This window comes from Meriones unguiculatus, chromosome 8 (assembly GCF_030254825.1).
Source record: "Meriones unguiculatus strain TT.TT164.6M chromosome 8, Bangor_MerUng_6.1, whole genome shotgun sequence".
Lineage (NCBI taxonomy): Eukaryota > Metazoa > Chordata > Mammalia > Rodentia > Muridae > Meriones > Meriones unguiculatus.
Window position 1 is genome coordinate 40,525,336 of NC_083356.1, and position 21,535 is coordinate 40,546,870.

The window sequence follows — 21,535 nt, forward strand, 5'->3', positions numbered from 1 at the left end:
TACGTCAAAAGTTTTGTGGCAGGGTTGGTGGCCCAATCCCTCCACTGGAAGTCTTGTCTGGTTCCAGAATATGGCAGGTTCAGGCTCCACATCCCCCATTGCTAGGGGCCTTAGCTAGGGTCATCCTCCTAGATTCCGGAGAGTTTCTGTTGTCTTATGTTTCTTGCTCATCCCAGAGATGCTCCCACAGCTAGATTTATTTTAATTCACCTTATTTTTTAACTTGCAAGTAAAAAATATGTAATTAGCCATATTTTTATTTTTTTCATTGTTTGAGAATTTTTATATGCATATAATGTGTTTTAATCAAACCCAAACTCTCTCCTCTCAATCCTCCAAATTCTCTCCTCTCAATCCCTTCCCTATTCATCTGCCACTTTTCCTTGTGTGTGCTCTTTTTTTCAGTAGACATGCACTGCATCTGCCTTATAATCTGACAACCCCTCTTCTATGACATCCCTCAGATTTGGGGCGAGGGAGGTGTGCTATAGATGTCACATTTAGAACAGAGTACTCTGTAGTCTCTTATTCTCTGTACATTGACCAGTTGTAGGTCTCTGTATTAACTGTGATCTACTCCAAACAGAAGCTTCTCTGATGAGAGCTGAGAGATGCACCAATCTGTGGGTGTGAAGATAGAAACTTAGGTGGAGGTTTAGTACTATGTCCATTTAACAGAATAAGAGTGTTAGGTTCTCCACTAATGCCTGTAGCACAGCCAGCTGAGGATCAGGGGCCCAGCTAACTGTATCAGGCATGAGTTTCAGTTTGTGGAGCAGGCTTTAAATCCAAAAGCTGTTATTTACTCCCTTAACGTTCCGCCACCATTGAGTAAGCATATCTTGCAGGGCTGGTCATTACTGTACCTCACAGTATCTCATACCTGGGTAAGACTAGTCATTACCTTTCTCCCTCAGTAGAGTGGATAGAACCTTCTAGCACTAAGAAAGCTAGCCAGTAGGGAGGAAGGTTCTACATCAGCACTAGCTTGATTTATCCACATCTCAGGACTCAAGTGTGTGCTAATCTTTAGCAATAGGATCTTACCGTCAAGTTCTGGAGCACTGACAAGATCAATGGCAACAGTCTGTAATTTGGAGAGGATTTTTGGTATTGCACTGATCAACAACTTAAAAACATAAGCCAGGTACTGAGGCATTTCCTCTCTTATTTCAGAGTTACTCCACTTAAATGTTTATACGCATATGCCGATATCAGGAAGATTCTATAGTACTAGGTTTGTTTATGGCTTTTTGTTTTGTTTTTTTTATTTTGGACAGGGTTTCTCCATGTAGCCTTGGCTGTCCCGGACTTGCTTTGTAGACCAGGTTGGCCTCAAACTCACAGAGATGTGCCTGCCTCTGCCTTCCCGAGTGCTGGGAGTACAGGTGTGTACCACCCGGCTTCCTTATGGCATTTTCAAAAGTCTTCAGTGTTAGTAGCTTAACCCTTAGAGGGCCCTGGAAGCCCACCTTGGTGAGTCATTTCCTTAGCATTCCTGTTTGTGTAATGCCAGTTTTCTGGCCAAAGATTCAAGAAGAGATGAAAGGGAAATGATCATTTTGTTCAAAAACTCGTACTAGAACTACAGTCAGACTTATCACAGAGGAGTAAAGTATTTCTCTTACTAGAAAAAGCTACTTTTCTCAACTTTCTCACCTCCTGGCACTACTTCTTTTCACTGATTGAACCTATAAGTTTTCTTGGGACAAAGCTGAAGTATAATTAAGGTTACCGAACTATTTCCCACGGTTCAGAACTGGGCCTTTGCATTGAGAACCACAAAATTAAAAAAAATATATATCATAGGCTAAGTAAAGATCAGAAGTAAACATGTTTAGCTTAGAAAAGAGTTGCAAACCACAGTTATCAAAAATTAGCAGAGGCCACCCAGGAAGTGGTTTCAGGTGTTGGCACTTGAAAAGTTGCACTGTGCCCTAGCCCCAAAATAAGTTTAAAAAGAAACTACCGAAAGTACTTATGCGGAATGGGGAATATGTTATTCCCTATCAGCAAAAATACACTGTAACTTTGTTGTCCCTTTTAAAAATGGGAAAGTCCCAGTCAAAGACATGTTCTGTTCAACATACTAAATTATCAGAGCTAACTTGTGTTGGAATCGGGCTTTAGATTATACAATATATTTTAAAGCCATTGCTCTTACTACTGCCCAGCCCACACCAATATCAAAGGCACATTTACTGTGGACGTGAGCTCCTGGTCAAGTAGGCAGGCTGGCCTACAAAGCTCTCTAAGGAGTCGGAAGTCTGAAGAGAAGTATGCAGCCTGAAGCTTGAGCCTTGATGACAGTTAGGGCTGTATGATCCTACAGTATCATTCTTCACTTCCTCCACCCTAAAGTATGTGTGGCTCTGAGCTGAGCTAATTCCCTTCAAGAGAGTCATACCAGCATTGATTTAACAGCTGCCATAGACTAGCCACACACAGGGGAGAGTGGGCTTTGTAGAGGGTGAGGTGAAACTTCCACCACATGTGTCTGATCACAGACACCATATGAGCTCTTGTCGCTGCTCTTACAGAACTTACAGTCTCAAGAGAAAGTCAAATATCAGTCATTGAACCAAATGGTGAGTGTGTAGCTGCATGGCAATTGAAGTGCCCTGATGGAGAGGAGCAAGGTCTGTCTGTGTTGGTGATACACAGAGCCAGCTGGCCCTGGGGCAGTGACAGTGTCTGTCTTGAGAAAGAAATGCATGGAGATATATGATAAAAAAGAAAAAGATTGGGGTGGGTGACACAGGAGAAATGAGAGTTTTAGAGTTTTGAACAGAATTGACAGCGCTTTTTAAGGCAAAGAGCAAAGGCAAGGCCTGAAGTCTCCCACTGTGGCCAGCCCCAGGGCAGAGAACAGGTATGCGGTGAGTTGACAGAAAAAAAAAAAAAAAAAGTGGGTCAGGTGGCCTTTGATTGGGCCACAGACTCTGTACAAAGAGAATTGGGAAGTTATGAAAGGAAATACGCAAGCGAGTGGCCTAAGGAAGGGACCTCCAATGCTCCTGAGGTGTGATCAAATAATGAAGTTCAGATCCTTCTTCCGTCCACCAACCTCACTGCATTCTCAGCAGAGCTCTGCCTGCTGAGGCCCTCGCCAGCACCTGAGGCCTGGGAGAACTTTGACATCACATATACACAACCCCTTCCAGCAAAGCTTTCTCTGGCCATGTCTGAATGCCAATATTTTCCCAGTCTGTGGGAAATAACCATTGTAGGCTTGATTGCAAATGAAACTACCCCAGGAGCCTCTCTTTCTTCAAATGCACAAAAAAGATGGCGGTATTAACTTATGAGTAAGATAAGATGTGTACTGTGCGCAGCACAGTAAGTATCCACTTCTTGGTAAATAAGTAAGAAGTGACAACTTAATTTGTGTTCAGTCATCATTCATTGTGACCTCTGTTTTTCTCCAAATGCAGCAGAGTGAACATTCTAAGATCTCGATCCTGTGAAAAGACAGCTCATCATTACATCAGCCCCATAGTCCACTAAGGCATCCTGCATGTGAGAGCAGCCTGTAGACAAGCAGACAGTTTGAGGGTCATGAGCTTCTCCAAGGTAGATAGAGAACGAGCTGAAGGGAAGCAATGTTGACTCGTTTCCAGCATTAATTCACTGTTTGGTTTCTCAGCTGTAAATATTTCACATGGAAATAGTCATTTGCTAAAATTATTTCGATGTTTACAGATATTTTTTATTTATTCAATTTACGACTGCAGGATCATTCCATAATACGTGATCTGAATCAAAAGTAAATAAATAAAAATTTAGTGTCCCCCTTCAAGGACATAATAGTTACAAAAGAAAAAATGAAAGAAAACCTTTACGTTAAGAATAGAAGAATTGAAACAGAGGTACTGGCTAGGGATTTGAATTGGGGTTTGAAGTCTGTGCTCTGAATCCACCAACTAAGAGTGAAGACAAAGATGTACTAATAATAGCAGAATTGCCTGCTTGAAGCAGTACAACCCAAGAAGGGTATTTTCCCGCCTCTATACTGAAAAATACCCTATTCAACCTCTAAGGAAATAAATTAGACTAAGCAATGCACTGAACATTCTCTTTTTTCTTTATTATTATTATTTTATTTTTTTTTTTACAATTTATTGATTTTATATCCCGGTTGTAACGCCCTCCCTCAATTCCTCCTGGCCCCACCCTCCCTCCCTCTTTCCCCAACCAACTCTGAATTCCTAGCATTAACAGCATTGAGACCATCGTGGCATCATGGTTTTAAGTCTTCTGTGTTAAAGACGCAGGGCATAGGAAGAAGTCATTATGTGTGCACCGTACCTGTGATCTCACAAAAGCTGCACTTAATGATAACTGGCTACATGGGGAGATGCCTGAACACTCTGGGACTAAGTCACTCGATAGGAAGAAGCAAGCTTCTGGACCTGCAATAGCCAGCGGCTGTCTTTGATCTGGACTGAATTTGAGTATTTGGGAGCAGGATAGAAACTGGAATGTGGCAAACAAATGAGAAGGGGTGTGGGCATTGGGAGAATTACTTGAGAAGGTGTCTCATCTTCATTTCACAACATGTCCAACAGCTGTGAGCCTACCTCTTCCTGGAAGTAAAAGCTAATTCCGTGTTTTTCTGAGCTCAGCATGCTTGCACAGCTCTCCAGCTCAGGAGTATTTCCACATCTCTCTTGGTTTGTTAAGCATGTACACTTTTTCATAATTATAATATAGTTCTAACCCCCATTCTCAACTCATTTTGCCAATGAAAGGTCAGGCCAGTACACCAGCTAGCAGAAAGCTAAATTGTAGGCTTATCCTTCTAAGCCAGCATCCTTCCCAACTCTGCTCTCACTTTGAATCTGAAGAGGGAGGCTAGGGCTGGTTGTTCTTGCCTAGGAGAGATTACACAGACATTGAGAAGTCCAGCCTGAAAAACCAATTAAGAATAAGGAGATGGTTCAAGTGAGGTTCTTCTTTTCCCCAGAAGACAGTTGGAGGTTAGCCTTGTTATTCATAGACTGCTATGTAGCTACTGAGCTTCTCTGAGATTATGTGACTCAGAAGTGCCATCCTGGAAGTGTACGAGTTGATAATGATGCCCAGGAATGCTACATACAAGATTTGGGGTATCTTATGCTTGGACTTATAATCTTAAAGCTTTCCCATTATCCCTTTCTTTTGGAAATACTACTCAAATTTGGGATAGTAGAACAGGCTGTTGTTTTGAAATAATTCTCTGGTTTTAGATTCTGCAAAACATTCTTAACAATGTCAAGATTCAACACAAGCTTGTCAATAATCTATGTGCTCTGCTTGATTCTTAATCCCTAGCGAATACACATCTCTACAATCGATACTTGTGGAAGTGAAACAAAATTAGTATGTGGTACTCAAAAGGTATAGTTTGTGTTTCAGTATGTGGGGTTGTTTATAAGCAACAAAGTTTGGCTCATAGAAACTGCTTGATAATCAAGTGTTTGGCAATGGCTTTCTGCTGTTCTTCTCAAGTCACAAGTAGAGAATCAGCTAAGGATATGACTAGAAACACTGCTGCACATATACATGCAGACACAGACAGACAGACAGACAGGTAAATGCACAGAGAGAGAGGCCCTACAATTGCCATATGAGCTGAGACACTTAATTAATTCAGAGATTCTGGTTTGCCAACAGTAAAATTGAGATGATAATAATAGTAGCTGGGGGGGGGGGGACCCGATTCTGGTATAAGAGGTCATATTTTCTTTCACTGTCATTGTGGAGAGTTCAGCTGAGATTTCTTCCTACAGCTCAGAAACCTGTGTCATCTTGCAGCTAAGCACCTCCGCAAGAATCACTTTCTATTCCTGGCTTGCTAAGCAGTACATTCTTGTCCGAGAGACAATCCATAGGGGTTCGTAGTTTGGCTTGCTTTGTTCAATAAAGGACAGCTTGAGAGAACCATCCCAGCACCACAAATGCCAGCTGGATCAACTTCAGCTTGTTGAAACCCCTTTTCACTGTGGGGCAAGTGCTTTTCCAGAGATTCCAGCCAGTCCCAAAGTAAGCTTTCTACAAGACCATCTCTGATTTTGGGTCTTTTCCCTAGCATTGTAGTCGTTATATCGGATAGGTCTTCAGAGACCAAAGCGCCACACAGAGAGGTGGGCAAGGTAGGTTGGAAGCCTAACAAGCATACTATGGTTTCAAGTCTTGCCCATCCCCTTTGCCTTCTACCTGCATCACTGTGTCTCTGCACACGAGATAGAATGAAGGAAGTTACACCGCAATAGAATTTTGCACTTTATGATTATTAATACCAGTATTTTCTGGCCTTCACAGCAATGATTGTCAAAAAGACGAATATTCCACAAGAACATAATTTAGTATGGTTTTCCTACAAGAAGTTTCCCTGGGATTCAGCCATACATACTTAGCTTTCAGAAACCTTAAAATTCAATATATTATTGACTACTTACTGAACTAATAGTGAGTACAAGTTTGAGCAATAAGAACTTTAGAAAATGACCGCTTACACGAGCAAAGTTTCCTGTCATTTACTGACTCATTCCTTCTGTCCACCTAACCAAAAGGCATGTATTGTATGTGCTTAAAGTGCTAAGAACTTCCTGTATAGTCTCTATGATAATCTTCATATCAGCAACATGTAGCTCTAAAAGCACTAAATTTTGTACAAGATGACTTATATAGGACAAGGCAGAGGGAGAACTACACTCTAGCTGTTCCCAAATCCCGTGCTTTCAGTAGGCAACATATTACATGCCCCCCTCACCCCTGGAGCACAGAAAAAATGAAATTAAGCCCTGGAAAAGCTGTAGAATGTAATACCAAAGTCCAAGAGACAACATGCATTTAGATCCATGATCTTCTGAGACTTTTCAGAAAATGCACTAGTTGACATTTAGGTGATAAGACTCAGTTCTGAAGAGAAAGTTTGGAAATTTTGTTAAAGAGCCAGAGTAGAAAGGGCCCAGACTTGAATCTGGCAGATTTGAGTCTGACTCTTTTCTCTCCTTATTAATAACTGCGTGACCTTAGACATCTTATTTAACCTCTCTGTGCCTTCCTGTTGTTACTTGTGAAAGACCTCACTGACTTGCAGATTAAAAAAAGCGTGAAATACATTAAGTATTTCACTTAATAACCAACAGTGTAGCAGACACTTAACATATGATATGTGATTCGAGCTAACGAAAATATCTACATTAGAGTGAAAAAAAATGTGAAAAGGTTAATCAGACAGCTAAGCCCAGGCTGGGGAGATGGATCCGTGGGTAGCATGCTTCCTGTGGAATCACGAAGACCTGAATTTGGGCTTCAGGGACCGACATGAAAGCCAAGTAGAGGTCTGTACAACAACCCCAAGCATTCTGAAGGGAGCAGAGACAGGTAGATCCTAGGAACTCAATGGCCTGCAAACGCAACCAAGTGGGACAAACATAGTGAGCTCCAGGTTCACTGAGAGACCCTGGCTCAAAAAAATGAAGAGCAACGAAAGAAGGCTCCAGATACTGAGCTCTGCAAACACACAGGCACACAGGAGCACACACCCATGGGCAGGGTGGGAAAGTAGTCACTAAACCAAGCCAAACAAGGTCTGGGCTCTTTTCTTCATGTTTCGTTTGCACCCTGAAGGCCTACATGAGCATACACACAGTCAGGAGCCGCCGCCCACAGTTCTCAGAGGGCTTGGGTATGATAATAAGCTTTCACATGAAGTACAGCAGCACGGTTCTTAATTAAAATTTCTAAATAACTCTAGTTGCTGACAGTCTCGACACCCAAAGCCATGTTTACTTTGTTAATTATTCAAGTTGCAGTAGATAAAAAAAAAAAAAAACAATGCCCATGCTTTCAAAAATTAAACCAAGGAAATGGGCAATACACATCATTTGAACTAGTACAGATCCTAGGTAATTTCAAGAAACAGTAAAATAGCAAAGGACAAAGTACTTTGACAATGGCTAGTTAGTAACTCAGTGGACATTTTTAGGGGAGAAATAGCAATTACATGATGGATATACTTAGCCATCGTCATCAGAGGCCCTTTTACCAACCTAAGCTAATTAATCTCTCCTGAAGCACCCTGTCAAGCAGGCAGCAACTGGTCCCCATTTGAGAAAGGGAGTACAAGAGACCAAAACATGCAGTGGAAAATATATTTTTGTTCAGCATCACCAACAGTTTGGTGGTCTGCTTAAAGCACCCAGGAAGATCCCAGACCAGTGAAGACAGATTGTTTTCTTAAAGAGCACTTTGCCCAGATGATGTAGGTAGTCAGTACGGTGAATTTTTGGCTCCTCCTAACCTTCAACCTTGCCTCACATCATCCTACCTGTCCCAGAGAATTCCTCGCATTGAGTTGCTGCCCCAGGCATTTGCACATTCTTGAATTTATCAGCTCTTGTTCTTATATCCAGTGAGAGTGTTTTGACTTCAAACATACAAAACAAAAAGAAAGGCAGAGCAAACTCTGCCTCCTTCTGTAAAACCAAATTTATTATGTTAAACTGTGCTTCACAACTCTCAGCTTCAGTCTAACTATTAAATCAAAAATTACTTCAGGAGTATGCTAGATTCTATTTTGGTTAAGTACAAAAATATAAAAGAAAAGCGAATTATATCTTATATGATCTAACTTAATCCACATTAAAGTCTAAGACAAAATCTCATTTTCAGATAATGTGTTCTTTAACTAAAAGAGGGTCCAAAATTATACATATTCCAGACCTGAGACAGGCTGGACCTGCCTATATTTTGGGTTAACTCTGTGATTCAGAGTAAGAGCATATATTTCATGGGACCTCTGATGGTCTGATACCCCACTGAGACAGGCTCAGCTTCATCAGGCACAGGAGGCCTGCACTGTTTTTCTCATCCTAACTCTACTTGTTCAATAAAAGCCCTCTTTAGGAAGTTATACTAATAATGAAGAACAAAGGAGAATGAAATAAAAGAGAAGGAAAGATGAAGAGAAGGAAAAGGTAGGAGAATAAAACAGGGATAGAAGGAGAAGACACAATTGTATTAGTCACAAAGTTAAGGCTTTATGTGTGTCACATTCATTCATCATTATTTAAGATTCTTAAGGCAGAATAATTATCATATAATTTTATAAATGAAACTGGGGAAGTGTGAGCATTGGGAGTGCAAGTGACTTCTCCAAGTTCTCATAGTAAGCTGCATGGTAAACCAAGACCTCACCTCATCCCTATTCAAACATGATGTTTCAGACCTTCCCATCATGCTTCCTAAGGATGACTTTCTACGTCACCTCTAACTTTCCCTTTAAGCCCAATCTTCAGCCAATGGATAAGCATAAAAGATAGTTCAAGGTATTTCTAGGCAAACATGTTTTGTGACAACCAGTTTCAAGTCAAATCCAAATACAGTTTCATTAGGGTAGCATGTGCAAGTGCGTGAAAGGGAGCCATTTGTTCCTGTGGCATCACATGACAGGGAGAATGGTCATGTACAGGAGGTAGTAAGCTTGAGAATCTGTTGACCTAATTTCAAAGGTCTTCTGTTCCACCACTCATCAATAAAGCATGCCTAATAATAGTACCTATGCTGTGAGGCTGAGACAAGGATTAAAAGAGACAATATTTACATGCTTAATGATTTCAGGTCACATGAAAAGCATTCAGGAATTCTTAGCTATGTTTTAAACTTATTCAACCCCATGAAATTGCTCAAAGAATACTGAATTAACTGACTTTGGTGGTGCTGGAGTGACACAACCTAAACTTTAACCCTATGTCATCAACCTCGTGTGATGAAACACACCTGTAATCCCAGTACTCAAGAGGTAGAGGTAGGAAGATAAAGTTTGAGATGAGCCTAGGCTGTGTAGAGAGTAATAGTCTTCACTACGTAATTCTGCCTAAAAGAAGCAGACATATATGTAAACAAATCCTACATTGTCTACTTTCCGTGCTTTCTATTTTAAACCATCAGGGCTTTGCTTAGGTTCTGTGTGCCTCCATTTTCATAAAAATGAAAATGTTTGGTCTTTTAATAAGCTGGTCATAAAGGTTAAATGAGTTTGTGCGAAAAGAATTTGGACTGTTTTCTGCCTAATTATAAGAATTTGATAAATGTTAGCTATGTTAACTAGATTTCAGGTAGGCATATCCTGTGCAATGAAAAGACTTGTCCATTTTTTTTTTTTTTGAGACATACAACTAACAAAACTTGGAGCTCAAGAATCCAAATTCAACAAACATTTTTTGTGTGCCTGCTCTGTGGAAGGCAATACCCCATGGACCAGAGACTTACACATAAATAAACATAAATTTGTCAGATGAGGTAATAGTATATTCTGGCTTAGACAATGCACCCAAGAAGAGTGAAGGAAGTGTTATACATAGACTTACAGAGTCTCAGGAAAGCATGCTTTTTATTTTCTAAACAGTAAAGCTTCTTTGTACCAAACTCTTTAACAGTGTACAAATCACAACTCTTCTCTCATTAACTGGCAACCATTCTCAAATGATTCTGCAGACAACAGGCTTCACAAAGCTACTGTTGCTGCTCAGTAGTTCAAAAGTCTTTCTTCCTGTCAATTATTCTGAAGAAAGCATCTAGTGGCAGAGGAGACAACTAGGGCTGAGAGCTGGTATTCAGCACTTGGTACTCCACCTGTTTTTATGTAAAGTGTGTGTGTGTGTGTGTGTGTGTGTGTGTGTGTGTGTGTGTGTGTGAAGGTGTACTTGTACATACACACATTGAAGCCAGAGGTTGACTCCAGCTGTCATTTCTCAGTTTTTGTCTACCTTGCTCTTGAGATAGCATCTATGACTTGGCCTAGAACTCTGTGTAGGCAAAAAGTGAGCCCCAGGAATCTCTCAGCCTCTCCAGGGCTGAGGTTTTAGTCATATGCCTGTACAACCAGATCTTTTCAATGGATACTGAGGCTCAGACTCCGTCTTCACACTTTCTGACTAGGCTATCACCCCAGCTCCCTGCCTGATCTGTCTTCATCTCTGAGTCTCCTCCAGTCCTCTGGTCCTGCCCACATTTGTGAATTCTAAGCAACTCTGGCAGAGTCGTCTGTTTAGTCCTCATGGCAGGCTTGGCTCCTACTCAGTTCTCAGTCTCTAGACAAGAGAACTTCTACTTGACATATCTCTTGAGCATTCAAAGACTTCCTCACTAAGAAAGTGACTAAGGCAGGTATTTCAGGAGCCACTGTGACTCTTCAAAGCATTGCCTGTTAGGAAAGGGGAAGGGTTAGCCACATCTACATCACAGATCCTCTTCCATAAGTCAGCTCATTTCCAAACTCCCAGGAACACCTACCTACCAGTGATGGAGCTGGCCCAGAAATCAATGAATGACTCTACATGGAGCCTGTTCTGTCTTCCTCAGAGAGGAAAAGAAAAGTACATGAGAAGATCTTCATCTTAGTCCCACCCTTGGAACCCAACACTTCTCTTTCATCTTTTTTTTTCTGTACCCTCTATCATCTCCCCCCAAAACATGGCCACGCTGTGCAGATCTCACCTCAAGCACTGAAAAATGTCACTTTTTTATTTTTGTTCTACCTGGATTCCTCTGTACCAAAGACCTGCACAAAATTTATTTCCTACAAAGTTTTCTGATACTTCCTCTAGGTAAGATGACTCAGCCTTGATTTCATCTTTAGACTCAGAATATTTTGGGTCCTTTTATGAAATTATTCAAAAACTTTTTATAAGTTCCTGCTTGCTAAGGGAACAGCATGTAATCATCCCCCAAATCATATGAGGCAAGTATAATCATTTAAAATATTCTTTTTTAAAGCAAGAAAGCTGATTAGCATTCAGTATCCTTCCAAAATCAAATGGGATGTGGATGGTAGAATCATTTATGTCTCCAGTGTCTGCTCTGTCACCCACTGGTTCTGCTTCACACTGAAGACTCCCAAAGTGCTGGGAGGTCGGAAGAGAAACTTGTCACTGACAAGCTTCTCAAAAGCAAGCTCCCTTCACAGAGAAAGAAACAGTGTGACCTCCTAGAAGATGTTGGTAGACAAAGGTCAGGAGGTTGTGGCTACTGAACAGAGATCCCTAGTATCAAATGCATGAACTATCTGGAGTAGAGAAAGTTATACAGAGATCCCATTGGTAAGTGGGTATTTTAAAGTGAAATGATAAGAAATCTATGCCAAGGCAGTGAGATGAGACAGGTATGCACTTCCCATGAACAGGAAGGCTATTATAAAGAACTGTGTAAATAAGAATAAGAAGGCTTCAAAGGTGATAGATATCCTTCCTGCCAGAGAAGGATACTTCAGATCCTACACTAAAGAGTTAGAGATGTGGCATTATTGCAACCATCTTCTAGAAAAGCATATGTCATTGCTTCCTCTATCCATTCTCCACTTAGCCAACTCATGCCCTGTGCCCTGGTGCATACTGGGAAGCTAAGGAGCTCTTCTCCTCCTCCCACCCTTCTCTTACCCAAGTCCTCCACTTTAATTGTATATTAAAGGACTAATGTCTAACTCCATTGATGCTAGTAAAGTTAGGAAAAATTTCTCTTTGTAATTACTATGGCCTTATTAAATAAGGGTCCATAAGCCCTTTAAATATAATCTAAAACATCTCAGAAGTGACATATGCCCATATTGAGAGTAGTAGAAAGTATGCATCTCAATTATCAACTCTGGCTCACTACTAGTATTTACCTAGAAGGACATAGAAAGGGGTTCTGAAGTTAAATACAAGTCAATTCAATAAAAGGTACCATTGTACCATTGTTGATTATTAATAGCTACCAGAAAGGAAAGGGAAAGAAATGTATTGCAGCAGCACTATGTACTGGAGAGTAGCAGGGGCTTAGGGACGGCTTCCCTTGTAGATGAAATACTGGAGGGAGCAAGAAGCAATGGTGTTGGATGGACTGATAGCAGTAGAGAAGGGAAGCACCTAGTTTTCTGACGTAACATTCATGGAGGCTTAAAAATGTCATGAAGAAAAATGTATTTGGAAAACCTCCACTCTCTGAGCATGATTCAGATGTAAACGATGAGGGGTCAAGGTCAAGAAGAGGCCGAGAAGTAGAATAGAGCCAGGTTGTATGGGACATTTCTGTTTTATCTGGACACAACTGATTTGACATTGCAAATACAAAAATTAAAACATATGTTCATGGAATAAGACCAGTTGAAAATTTTGCTCACACACCTCCTGTTGGTCACACAAACATGGATAATTTTCTACCTCAATCAGCTGTTCTACCTTGTCTGATGGAGCCTAGCTCAATATAATAAACAGTCTCACAGACTTCAAAATATCAAATGTAGATTAAACAAACTCTCTCGAGATGGGTATCAAGAATAACTAACTAATCTCAGAAATATTCATCCAAGGTAACTTATTACCCAATTCAGGAATCCATCCTCCACATTCCTGATATAATCTTCCTGTGCAATTCTGAAAATAGGGAATTTGTAAAGAAGCAGCTTTCAGTCCTCAGCCATTTTAATGGTCTTCCATATCAGAGTGAGCTGAATGTGCTATTTTGTTACTTTCAGCCTTGGTCTGCCATTGTCATTGGAGCTAGACAGAACTGGCATAACTCTGCTTCCAGGAAGAGATGCCTGCTTATTTGAGGGCTTGTGTTCCTGTTTGTATTTCCAAGACTTTGTTCTTAAACTGCAGCCTAAAACTCTACAGTTCCTCAGTTCTCTTTTAAAGTATATGCCAGTTCTTTTCCAGAGAAAGTCTTTTGCTGGGGCATCTGGAGGTGTTAGTGTTCTTTCTTCCATGGCTGTAGTGCCTAAATCTGAACAATCCAGACAGTATATGCCTTCAGGGCAAGGCCTGGTATGTCCTTAGCCCAAGTTAAGGGTCTCTACATTAGAGTCCCCTGTGCAGTAGAAACACCATGGTTCATTGGACTAGCAGGAGCCTTGGGACACTTCGTTGTGCTTGCTGCCCTACACAAGGCTCATATTTTGGTGATTCACCAACATTCTCTTAAGAGCCAGCTCTCCAAGTCAACCATACAGTTAATTTTTTTTTTTTTGAGACAGTGTTTCTCTCTGTTGCCTTGTCTATCCTGCACTCTCTTTGTAGACCAGGCTGGTTTCGAATGCACAGCCATTTGCCTACCTGTGCCTCTCAAGTGCTGGAATTAAAGGTGCACACCACCATGCCTGGCACAGTTAATTCTTAAAACATGTTCATCATTAACTATCCTGTTCATTATTCCCCATTCATATGGCACTTTTAGCTTCAAACTCTATTAGATGACAGAATGGAGCCCTCTGAAAATGAGACTTGTCTGGCTCCTTTAATATACACTTCAACAGATTTCTAGTTCCCTAATTAAACCTCTCTGTGACTGACAGAAGCTGATAACGAGCACATCTGCCCACCAAATTAAATGTTTATCATTTCTCTCTTCAAAACAAAAAGCATCCACAGGGTCTTTGATTAGCATTTAGGTAGAAGTAGAGGACTGTGGTTTTAAAAGGCAAATGTTCTTAAATCCAGAAGCAGAAAAGACCTTGGGCTGACTGAAGAGGGTTTCTTCTACATGCATGTACAGAAATGGTCATCCTGTCACACTCCTCAAGAAAGAGAAAGCTCAGGAGAAATGCACAGATACATCCAGGGACAATCAGCCTCACTTCTGAAATCAAACAGATCATTCTCCCTTGATCTTTTTTTTTTAAGTATCTTTGTTGTGTTGTTTTGTTTTGTTTTGTTTTGTTTTGTTTTGTTTGAGACAGAGTTTCTTCTATAGCGTTGGCTGTCCTAGAACTTATTCTGTAAAGAAGGCTGGCCTTGAACTCAGAAATCCTCCTGCCTCTGCCTCCCAAGTGCCAAAATTAAAGGCATGTGCCACCTCTGTCTGGCTCTCCCCTGATCTTAATACCTAACTTAAAAGGGGCAGTAACCATGGAATCCATAGACCCGAGTATGACGCACTATGCTTCTCGTTCGTGCACCATGATGTTTCTTCTTTGAACTTCAGGTAATGCCATCTGGTTGCTCATCAGCCTGCACACTTACTGGGTAAGGAAAATGCCTTGTGTTACTGTGGAAAGCTGTTACAAAGTAAAGTACGAATAATACTACACACACATATGATAATTAGTTGTACATTTCACAGACTAGACTCCATAGAAGTCTCTGCCATCTCTTTTCCTCGGCCTCTACTGCAGAAGCTGTCCCATTAGTTGCTTAATAAATTTTTGCTGAGTCGACATCCATTGATTGGATAACTAATTGGCTAGATCCTCTAGGGGGCAACAATCTCCTTTTACACCAGCACTATTGCCTTGCTCATGGCTGACATGAGAAAGTATGTGGTAAATGAATGAATAAATTGAGAAGAACTAAAGAGATGGTTCTTAACCCTGAACACACTTTAGAATCACCTGGAGTACTTTAAGAAATTAATCTCTGGGACGCTGCCTCAGAGAGCCACTTAAGAGTTCCCCCAGGATATTCTAACGTACTTTTAAAGTTGAGAACCAGTGACTTTGAATAACAGAGAAGTTTCTTTGTTGTTGTTGTTGTTGTTGTTGTTTTTTGGTTCTTCAACCATATGGGGTTTTATCTTCTTGCATGCAAAGCGTTCTGAAAAGCCTGGCACTCTCAAACGGTAGTGTGACGTGGCTAGGGTTTTTAAACGCCATCAAAAAGTCCTTTCCTGCCCTGTTGGCTAATGGCCCTGTCTCCGTGGCCATCACCCTGGCAGACATTTTACCCCACTGTCTGCATGTAACTAAGCACCCTGGGTAAGATCAACCACCCGGTGGGCACCTAGACTGCCACCTTGTGGCCACTCTGCCGTGACAGATGCAGCAAGTCCTTAAAACAGGCTTCTCAGAATTTACGCAAAACCCGGGTATGTATTTTCTGATATTCAAGAAAAATGAATATCCTATAAATTAAAAAAAATGTCTGGGTGTTTCATGGTGAAGAGAATGCTGCAGGCATGAACACCAGGCTGCTGATTTATCTATCCCTGAAGAAAAACAAGTGACAAAGGTCAGGAAAAATACTACACTTAAAGAAAGTATAGATTGTGTCAAGTCCATCCCTAAATCTTCGGTTCCTTCAGGGAACGGCTGTCAGATCCATCACACCATGCACTGTATAACTCCCATATGGGAAGGTTGCAGTTATAGGGGCTGTTTGCCTTGGCTAAGGTAACTTTGACTAAAGTAGTATTGCTATAGCCAGGAAACTGAGGCAAGACGATTTCTGTGAGTTCAGATCTAGCCTGGGCAGCATCATGATTTCAAAGCCATAATAACACATTGTCTCAAAGAAGAAGGAAGAAGAGGGAGAAAGGAGGAGGGGGAGGAGGGAGAAAAGCAGCAGCAGTGAGGGGGACTGCATGGAAAGCAAGATACGGTGGTGAGCACCCACAGTCACAGCATTCAGGAGACTAAGGTAGGAGAACTGGGAGGCCAAAGCCAGGATCCACTCTACAGTGAGAGTCTCAAGAAAGAAAGAAAGAAAGAAAGAAAGAAAGAAAGAAAGAAAGAAAGAAAGAAAGAAAGAGAGAGAGAGAGAGAGAGAGAGAGAGAGAGAGAGAGAGAGAAAGAAAGAAAGAAAGAAAGAACTGGTAAGTTCAGTGTTTCTAACTTGTTACACACATATCTTCAAACAATGAAGTTCTTTTTTCCATCCTAAAGAAAAAAAAAATCAAGAACAAAAGTCATGTTTCAAGACATGATTTGCATGTATGCTTACGGTAAACAAAACACACGTGAACTTGATCAGGCAAGTTTCCACACACTTCACAATAAAACATATTTAGATGATAGAATCCTTATTTCTTCATGAAGAAAATAGGCTGTGATACTATCAATTTTTTTTCCCTCAGAGACAGGAACTAATATCTTCAGTCCCAACTCTTGGCCGATCTGCTGCGATGAATACTTAAGAGCCCTTGGTAAAGGAATGTTAAATATGAAGTGTGGGTTGCACACTTCACATCAGCCTGCTTTTTCGGGTTTTAAATGTGTAGAAAGTGGTGAGAGCTGTAAGTGCAGACAGACAGACAGACCCTGGCTCACATGTTAACTCCACCACCGTGAGCTGTGAAATGTTACCAAATGCGCTCCAACTCCCAAAGCCTCTGTTTCCTCATCTCTACGTGTGGATGACCTCACCTCCTGAGCATTTTATTCTGTGAATGGAGGGAAGTTACTCAGACAACGGCTGAAAGAGAGGACACCAGAATACTGAGTAAATGGACTTTCCTTTATCTACATGATAACGTTCATAAACTGATTTGATTCTACACCATGGGTATTAACAGAGTGCTAGAAACAAATTATCCACAATATCAGAAAAATATAGAAAGGGTTCATCAGGGAGCTGGAGAAGTGGGAAAGTTTCTGAATGGCCAACTGAATCCTAACAATAGGTAAAGCCTACATTGCCACACAGGTTTAAAAGGTATGGGTCTTCCCTGAGACTGATAGTCCACCCAAGTACCATGCATGGAGATAACCCAGAACCCCTGCACAGATGTAGCCCATGACAGTTCAGTCTCCTACTGGGTTCCATAGTAATGGGAACAGGGACTGTCTCTGACATGAACTGATTGGCCTGCTCTTTGATCACTCCCCCTGAGCAGGGAGCAGCCTTACCAGGCCACAGAGGAAGACAATGCAGCCACTCCTCATGAGTGGCTAACAAACTAGGGTCAGAAATAAGGAAAAGAAGACCTCCCCCACCAGTGGACTTGGGGAGGGGAATGTGTAGAGAAGGGGGAGGAAGGGAAGGATTGGGAGGGGAGGAGGATGGGAACTAGAGGGGGGATACAAAGTAAATAAAGTGCAATTAATAAAAAAATTTAAAAAGGTAAACTATTTAACCAACAGCAGCTTTTAATTAAAATTTCATAATTTCCCCCTTCTATTTTCTCCTTCCAATCCCTCTGATGTACTCACCTTGCTCCCTCTCAAAATCATAGCTTCTTAATTAGTTGTATTGCTACAAACACACACAGAGAAATACATAAATGTAAACTGCTTCGTCTATCCAGTATCATTCATATGTATGTGATTTGGGGGGCTGGCCACCTGGATAACCAATGAACTGGTTCCTCCCTGGAACAAACATGTATTCAGCGATGACAGACATATGGAAACAGAAAGTAAATAAATAAAAATAACCTCTGCCTTCCAGTTCCTACTGGCTTAGTGATGAACTCGCTGCTATCTAGAAAGCCGAATCATAAGCAACAGTGGGCGTCTACAGCTCTGGTCCAGTGTGACGCTCTTAGCCACCACTGGTGAAGGACATGACTCCAGGACCCGAGATTCCAAATCCTCCCAAAGCATAGTCTCCCAGCCAGACTCTAGACCAGATGACAGAGGTTTTCCAGAAAACATACAAGCTTCCCGGAGGGTTTCTTTAAGCTCTGTCTGTTTCTGCCTTTGTGCACTCAACCCCGTTTCTTATTTCATTTTGTCTCCCTCCAGCACCAGCTGATTGAAGGTGGTGGTGATTCGAGTGATGAATGAATCCAAGATATAAAAAAATAAAAAAAGTTTGCATTGCCCAATGGAACTCACACCCGTTGTGGTTGTCTGAAGAAGACCAAGCCAGCCACAATTCCAACAAAGATGGAAAGAAGCTCCTGAGGCCCCATCTCTAACTGAGAAGCTGTTGGCGGTTGATGTCTGCAGGGAAGAGGAGGAATTATTCATCTTTGGGGGTGTGGCCGCTGGGGTGCTGCCCATGCTCCATTGGACAGCCCCACTCCTGTGCATGTATAACACCATTAACTGGGCTTACTAAGTTATTGATAAGAAGAGACATGAATCTGGGAAGAATGTGTATTATCAAGGACACGGGGGAAATTAAAGTGGGGGACCATGGGTAGAGAGAATCATATTTCAGTGTATATGTGTATGAAATTCTCTATGAATACTTATTAAATTTTTCCAAAAAATATTGAAAGAAACTACGGTTATGACTGAGATCCATGTCGTCAGGATACCATGGGGACAGGGACACTAGAAACACGGAACAGAGCTTTTAAGAAACCGTGATCCTGCTTTAAGAGTCAAGTATAACCCGAAGCTCTGAAAGATGCTGGCACAAAATCTCTAAGAAGAAACCCACAGGAGTAAGTAGGCTGCAACTATTGGAGAAGCGGCAGTGTCAGTGGCACAGGCATGCTCAGTGAAGACTGCCTGAAGCTGTAATGAAGGGGACTCAGAAGAAGCACTTTGGAAGGAATGGGAAGACCACAGACTTCCTTAACACAAAGGGTTTTCTCTGCCCCAACTCTAAAACTCTAATACTTTTACCTGCTTTAAGACTGTCTCCACTATGGCCTGGTAAGGCTGCTCCCCCCTCAGGGGGAGGTGACAAAAGAGCAGGCCAATCAGTTCATGTCAGAGACAGTCCCTATCCCCATTTCTCTCGAACCCACTTGGACACTGAACTGCCATGGGCTACCTCCATGAAGGGGTTCCAGGCCATATCCATGAGTGGTCCTTGGCTGGAGTATCATTCTCAGAAAAGACCCCTGTGCACAGACTTTTTGGATCTATTGCTCTCCTTGTGGAGCTCCTGTCCTCTCCAGGGAAGACAATGCAGCCACTCCTGAAGAGATCTGATAGACTAAGATCAGAGGGAAGGGGGGACGACCTCCCCTATCAGTGGACTGGAGGAGGGGCACAGGTGGGAAAGAGGGAAGGTGGGTGGGATTCGGAGGGGAGGAAGAAGGGAGCTACGGGGGAGGATACAAATGAATAAACTGTAATTAATAAAAAAAGAGAAACAAACAAACAAAAAAAAAGACTGTCTCCAAATAGATTGCATTAAAAGGCATGTGACTGTGTTTTCTTTGAAGAACGACAGTGATTGTGTTGTCTGGTTGGGTTACTTTATTACACAGAGATGAAACGTGAAATAGGGTTGAGATGGTAGAAAGGAAAAAAGAAAAGAGCAGGAGTAAGAGAAGCAGGCTCCTTTCTTTTTATCTAGCCTGCCATCTTGTTCCGTACAGCAGACAGCCTCTACTCAGGAGTGGCTATGTAAATTTAAGTGAAATTAGGAATTGAGCTCCGCTAGCAGATTAGCCAGGTTTACAATGTCCCATAGGCATATGAAGTTTAATGTCCATCATGTTGATCACTGTTTCCATCACACTGGTATTGCAAAGCCCTATGAAATCAGTAACTCTAACTCAGCACTCCATCTTGTGCTTCAGAAGCAATGGGTTCCCAAAGGAGCTGAGCACGATATATTGTACCAGGGAGAAGGACAGGAGGGGGATAGAGAGACAGGGAGAGGGAAAAGGGGCCCATTCTAGTGTTTTGCAGCCTTTCCTAAAAAAAAAAAAAAACAGTCATGATTTTTGTTCTTTGGGTTTTTTGTTGTTGTTGTTGTTGTTGTTCATTTGTTTTGTTTTGTTTTTCACTAACAAATGTGGGAAAAGAGCAACATATAAAAATACTTAGACAGGAAAAGCCTCTTTCCTCCAAATATGAACAGTGGACACTCAGTGGAAGCTAAAGCAGTTGATCTTTTATTATGAATTACACATTGATAACAGACATTGTGTATACTGAAATTTTCATGGCAGAGTCCATTGGCTACTCACATACTTAATATTATCTTAATTGGCTCTTTGATTGGAATTCCATAATGAATGTAGTCTACTATAGTCCTGTCTCTCTCTCTCTCTCTCTCTCTCTCTCTGTGTGTGTGTGTGTGTGTGTGTGTGTGTGTGTGTGTGTGTGTGTCCATCTGTCTGTCGTGTCTTCAGGCTTGATGGAGTCTGTAGTTAAACTTTCCTAGAAGTCCTTTAACCCTTTGTTAGGTTTACATTTTCTAGGTTCTAGAATTTTATTATTATAGGTAGATATTCACTATCTGACCACAAAGATTGTATGAAAACAAGATGATAGAAGAATAGGGACTTCATAACAAAAGCAATCCACACTTGAACAAAGGTCTATATGCCACATGGGGCTAGAGTCTCACAATATACTCTTTCATCTCTGTAACGAATAAAGAATATTGTGAGTGAATTATCATAAACTTTAATTGGAAAACTGATACCAAGTATGTGTTTTTATTACGTTTTGAGAGCATGAATAATATGCATAATCATCCAAAGGCTGAGCTGTTCACGTGGCTTTATTATTCACACATAAACAAAAGCGCAGTGCGCTGTGTTATCAATTAGTGTCCAGCTTCTTTGGAAGAGCAATGGGGGAAAACAGTTGGACCTCAGCTGGCAATTTAGACTCTCAAACATCTTTATTCACAAGCTGTAAAAGCAAGCTGGTAACAGTCGCCAAAGTGGTTGCCAAGACAACTTATCTGTGGATTTAGTATTGCTGCTTCAGGAGGGAGGCCTATGAGGAATTTAATTAGCTAACGCCTCATCCTCCTTAGCCAAAAAAGGATGGATTTTCTTTCAAGTTAACGTTTCTATGGAATAAGAAGTCAATAGAATCGGGGTAGACACAGACACAGATGGACGCCATGCTTCCGCCGGGCTGGGTAATTGCAGCATCACGTACAGCTTATATGCACTCTGCCTCAGTTGTTCAGGAGTGTGAATCAAGATG

The 21,535-nt window shown here is 41.4% G+C and overlaps 1 long non-coding RNA gene across 1 annotated transcript in view; it reads left to right on the plus strand.

Annotated features, from left to right (window-relative positions):
* The window catches only part of LOC132655822 (uncharacterized), a 62,195-nt gene extending 42,213 nt beyond the window's left edge, over positions 1-19,982 (plus strand). The window contains exon 3 of the long non-coding RNA XR_009593698.1: positions 18,425-19,982. This is a non-coding gene — a long non-coding RNA (uncharacterized LOC132655822). The remainder of the gene's footprint in view (positions 1-18,424) is intronic.
* The last annotated feature ends 1,553 nt before the right edge of the window (positions 19,983-21,535 follow it).